Source organism: Punctularia strigosozonata, assembly GCF_000264995.1.
Source record: "Punctularia strigosozonata HHB-11173 SS5 unplaced genomic scaffold PUNSTscaffold_3, whole genome shotgun sequence".
Lineage (NCBI taxonomy): Eukaryota > Fungi > Basidiomycota > Agaricomycetes > Corticiales > Punctulariaceae > Punctularia > Punctularia strigosozonata.
Window position 1 is genome coordinate 471706 of NW_006767435.1, and position 6155 is coordinate 477860.

Below are 6155 nucleotides of genomic sequence, written 5' to 3' on the forward strand. Positions count from 1 at the left end.
GTGGAAATTGCCGATTCACTCATATTGGCGATTATAATATCGGCCTAGACACTGCAGATGTCTGTGTTTAGGCTCAAGGATGTCATATGGGAGTACCATCTCTTCCAATGCTTGCTGCTGCAGCCTCACAGCCTCTTCAATGTATGCTGATGTCCCCATTGTGTGATAAAATCCATAGCTAATCCATGCACATATACGATGTGCTGTGGGCCGCAAGGGGTGTCCCACCGCGCAGAGTGTCATAGCTTCTCGGCATAGTGAGTCTGCAGCTCTCCTTGTCTCAGAGCAATTGGTCTGATCCGAGTAAGCGTCAAGGACCTCCGAGTAGAGCGCAAGTACTCTGGGGCAGACGGTCCCGTCCATGCGGCAAAGTGACAGCGCTTCTTGACCATACTCGAGAGCATCTTCCAAGTCACGAATTCCTTCGACAAATTTGTACCGCTCCACGAGGATATGTACCAATTGAATGAGTACATGCCAATGTTGTTCGGGAGACGGTGAAGTCTTAGATCCTGTGCAAGGGCAAGGGTCAGAGGTGAAGGTCGGCTCTGTTTGGTCAGCAGCTGTGATGCTTGACAAGAGCGTTCGGAAAATCTGGATCGACCTCTGGGAGGCTTCAAGGTCGCTCTGCTGGCAGAACTGTTGGTGGAGTTCACGCGCCTCCAAGAAGAGGTCGTTCGCAGGTTCGAGAGGTGCTATTATGGCAGAAAATGAACATCGTCTCTCTACTGCAGTGTAGACGCCATACCTGCTGCGCATGGGCAGACACGACGGGTATCCGTGATTGTAAGGGCTTTAAAATCCTGCATAAGGCGCCCGTGGTCGAGGTTGCAGTTCGTACTTGAACACACTATTATTCCGAAGGATGAGCAAAGGATGAGCGAAGCATGGGCTGAAGATGAGTTACAGGAGATAGAGGATGTACCACCAGCCACAGACACGTCTTTCGGCGTTGGTATATTTGCCATCGCAAGGGTAGGCAGGTAGCTTGGGAGAAGCTGCCGGTGGGACTGTATGACAACTTATATAAGCCACACCCGTAGACACCTCGGAGGCGGGAGGGTACTGGTACTTCATTCCGGCGCTGCGAGATGCTATCTCCGCAAGCCCGGTACTACATGCTTCGCAGACGGTTGATGAAGAGCGCAGAGCTTATTGGAGCGCAGAGCTTATTGGAGCGCATCGCCCGGGCCAACAATATCGCCAGCCATCGCATTGAAAAATAAGACCAATCCATAGGAAATAGCTCTTGCACGATATCGTAGTATGGGGCGTGTGGGACTGGATTGAGATGTGGGATCCGGTACACGTCCATTGGAAGCGAAGTTTTTCGATGGTTACGTGGCTCAAGTGAGGTGGGGGAATGCGATATACCGCGATATGCAGTTCTTGACACGAGGGATCAGGATCGAGCGCGCGGATTGTTTGAGACCGGTTGGACACATGCCATGGCTCAATGATCAGACAAATCTATGCTCATCGAGCTTGCAGTTTTAGGCTCTCAGGAGGAGCAGCAAGGTCGGCTAGGTAGAGCTGGAGTTGAATCCGCACGGCAGAACAGTTTCAGATGATCATGGTTGCAAATGGAGGCATAGACAGTCGTCGTGCGCGAAGTTTGTGTGTAGAATCCGTCAGATATGAATGATGAATTGGCCAAAGCGCCGTATAAACCGGGTACAGGATCCGGAGACGCGAACGACAGGGATGTACAACCGTTTCCGAAAAGGTTGAGCGCAGCGCGAAAAACACAGGTAGGGGCCTGAAGAGGTCAGGACTCTGGGGTAGGACAGATAGTACGATACACCTGGAGTAGGGTATACAGTACGATACACATTCATGTAATTATGCACACTCTGGTCGAAGCGGTGTGTTGGCTCATAGAGCGGACGGGAACCGTGTAGACCAGGGTGTCCCGGCTCGCCACTAGTGCGAGGCCCTGGGGCCCGGCTGTTCCGGTATTGGGACCGCGCCGGTTAATACTACCTACCTACTACCTACCAGACTTGTAAACCCGGACGCCACCTTCGTTCGACCTTGAAGTTGATCAGAGTTGAGCGCTGAGCGCATCTTCGCCTCAGGCTTCCACAACATCTATTCTCGCATACCTGAGATGCCGCTCGCAAAGTTACAAGTGATCGCAATAACAACCGACGCGCCTATAGTCGTTCTATAGTCGTGTTCGGAACGGCTTGCAGCTGCGTCGAACAGAACACCTACCTCGACACCCCTCCAACACACACATCACATCCTTATCGCAACCGCCCTACGCCTCGCATATTTCGCTAGCAAACCCAACTCGTTCAAGACCTACTTAGCCGACCAAGCATGCGGATGGGGCGTTGCTCGCGTTCTTAGCTCTGTCTCGCATCCTGAGCCCCATCGGAAAGCTCCATCGTGACGGCGCGCTCGAATGCGCGGGGGAGGCGGTTGTAGTAATTGGTCGAGATGGCTGTATGGGGCACGTTCTTCGGATGTTTCTCGAGTGCTGCACTGGCGGAACGTCTGATGCTCCTGAACGGACACGCGGTCGAGATGGGTTACCAGAGCAGCGCATCCAGTTTTGGAAAGCATCCGTGTTGGTTACGACGAGCTTGACGGTCCACGTGGATGTAGAGAGCCGAAGGCGAGGCTGAAGCTGAGGAGATGGCTATGATGTTTCGCTCTCGGGTGAGTGCTACATACTTATATACCGTACGGACTGCGTGGAGCCGCTGACCAGTACACCGTTTTCGGGTGTCTTCCTTCTCACAATGGGCCTGCCGTGCGCCTCGTAGATCAGATATGGATGTCGCTTCCGACGAAGGTGTGTGTTGTTGTTGCCATTTCTTTGAATCATGAGCGAACTGAGACGTGTCGGTCCCAGTCGCTGGAGCCGGGCGCACGGATATACGTCGTATATGTTGGTAGCCTTCCCGGAGTGTCGCTATTTGCGGTGTACATGACAAGCATATACTTCCGGACGCCTGGGGAGGAGACCGGCGATCTAGGTGAGCATTCAGCTGGCCCCTTTATTATCTCATCCGGAGACCAATCTCTCGTTTCCCTTAGCGGTGGCCTTGGTGAGCTTCTTCGCCTGCCTGGTCCAAGCCTGCAAGGTTCTTGGGGCATATCGAGTCCTCCCTCCGTCGCACACCCTCATCGGTGCCAGTCCATGCTATGAGATGAAAACCATTGGTTGCAACAGTGCCGCAACACACGTACTGTTTCATCGTGCGATACACCCGCGATGGAAGATGGTCATGCCGTACGTTTCCATAGTCAAATCGTGCGTCTTTTGTCTCAACGACACGTATCACTTAGGGCATCGTAGATAACAAGCAGTGTTTGTTGTTCAGTACTCGGTCCTTCTTCCTCGTATGCGCCTCCTCGATTCGTCCTACAAACTTCTCCACATCGCTCCAGGGTAGACTCGACCCCGCTCTTGCGTCCCTGCTCGATTACTCTATTCGGTCTGAGAAGTCAACGTTTCAACGCTCTCACACATGGACACGCCGTGTGGGCCGATGCCCGAAAAGTTGTCAGGAGAGCGCGCACTGGCCCGCCCGAGTTGACCACGAAGGTGAGTGTCGACCGTTATCTCTATCCTTCCTTCTTGCGAATTTCTGATTACGCCCTCCATAGACGCGCTCTATCAGATCAGTAAGAAGTATCCCGGGCGCCTCAACGACACAAAGTTGGCGCGTGCCGAACCCGCCCTTCATCCGCCAGCCCTGATGCTCACTCGTTCCCGAATCTCTGATCTTCGTGCGACAATTTCCTTGGGACGACGTCGGAACAGGAACCACCTTCGAGCGGGGCGGGCCACTCGCGGTTCTTCGATACATTACACGCCTTCTCTGCGCATCGACGCGCCTTTCCATCGAGGGATCGACCCGCGCCTCGGCACCATCCCGGATAGAGGCCGAGCTACGAGCTGAACCAGCAGCGACGCGGAAGTGTGCGCGATTCTGCCTTCCGTCGCTGCTTCCTCGCGTCGCGTCCCGGCGCAAATCGGGCCGCGGCGGGGAGCGCGGCTACGTCCCGAGATCTGGTCGCCGGATCCTATCTGGCGACGGCGTTCTACGTACCTCGGTGGCATGTGGGAGAGATGTCGGTCGGGAACCCGGGCTGTCAGTACGCATGTGCCGCGTAGGCGTTTACACGGCACGTTTGTATGTATGCGGCATGGTCACCCCGGAATTACTACTGGAGTACTTAGCTCGAACACCAGAGAGAAAGAAAGATCTGCACGCGATCGTCCGAGCGATGAGACAAGGCGGAGGTGCGGTTGCCCTACGCATACCTGGGTCCTTAGGCCTTGGGCGACATCCTCAACCCGAACCCACAATGCAGCGCTTTTCGAGTGAAGACACATGGGCGTCCGCGCTACTCCCAACTAGCACGGAACCCCCATCGTCTTCTCTGCTGCTCGCGAGCATGCTGCCTATGCTGCGCGCAAGTCCCGGGTTGGGCAAGCTCATTTCTGATTTCTAGGCGGAAGGCTACGAACTCGGGAGTATCAACAGCTCGTGGCGGAAACGTCATTGCTTGAATGGTTTCATTCCGCGGAGATTGGCCGGCGTAAGGAGCTTTCGCTTTTTTCAAGTTGGCCCACGACGTCACGACCGGTTCCGCAAACGTGTAGGTCGCCGGACGACGCACGTACATACGTATACGCTCACGGGCCGCCAGCGACGCCACCACCACCACCACCACCAAACCGCTGCACTCTTAATTTTCAATCTCCCGGGTTGAGTCAAGGGCTCGGCTTGGACACCGCGCGGGGGCAACGCACCTTCCCGGCTTCGTCCGTAGATTGGGCTCATTGCGCGCGCTATCCCGTCATTTTTCCGATCTGTCCGAGCGCGGCCCCATACCTGTGCAGGAGGGCCTTGGGGCGAGTCTTGTCAATGTATGCCGAGAAACCAAGCACACGCGTCCATGCCGGGCGTGCATTTCCGAAAAAAAAAAAAAATCCCCCCTCAGCGTCGCGAAGCGGGTCGCTTTGACGCCGTCGATACATTAGACCCTTTTGAATCCCGCAATCGGCACACGCAGGAGGTCGACACGCTCCCACCAGCAAACTCTCCCCCCCCTTGTTCGTCTCCGGCGTTTTGATGTTAACAGCTGGGGCTCAGATCTGACCAGCGACGATCCTTTAGCGCTTTTTCCAAGGGCAAAAATGCACCGAGCTGAGCCACCGGACGCAAAAAAGGTAAATAAAAAAAGATCCGCGGGAAGTCGCGAAGACACACGTCGAACGAACGTCTCCGCTGTGCAAACCTCTTCGCGACTCGGCGCCGCAAATCGGCGGTCGGCGGAGGGCGGCGGCGGGGGTCGAGGTCGGTCGCGCGCAACGAACTTGCGGTTCCCAGATCGCCCCCTGTCGTTCCTCCATCTATCTCGTTGATCCCGTTTGACCGTAAGCGGGTGCTGCCGTCGCCATTGATACCCCAGAGGCCGAGATCGCTGCAGCTCGGGATCGACTTGGTATGGAGTGTTATTGGCGCACTATATCGGGTTCTCGCTTCATCGCGCGCGCCACATATGTACATGAAATACATGAAATGGTAATAGCTACCGTTGCGCGTGGCGTCGTTTTTTTAGCGCCCGAACATGCTTTGTTTCGTGCCTGCGTATATAGCGTTTGGTGACGCGTAACGCCGAGCGCCATGTGTGGTGAGCTGGCTCAAAGTCAACTAGTCATGCGTCTGTCAGTCAGCCAGCCAGCCCGGGACCCCCACCCTCTCGGCGTCTATAAGCTATAGCAGCAGCACAGGTCGAAAAAACAGACAACCTTCCCCGGCGCGAAACTTTCCCCTCGGTACGTCAAACCGTCCGTCATGCTTCCCGCTTCTTTTCAATATACCCTTTTCCGGGGGCGCAGCGGTCGTTCAAAAAGCGGCGGTAAAGCCACGCTCGGGCTCTCCCGGGGGGCTCGGCGGTCCACTCCTCCCGGGTGGCCGTGCACCACTGAAACAAAAACAAATCCACTTGACAGGCTGAAGCGGAAGGAAAAAAAAAACATCTTCTTGGCTATGGAAGGGAAAGATCATATGATGGGATCGTCGTCGTGCGCGGCCGATACGAGCGCGGCGTCGCGCTTGCTTACCCGGCGTTCGGTTCTCTGCGTGTTCCAACAAACGGGAGGTGGGGGGGGGGGGGAAAAAAATCCA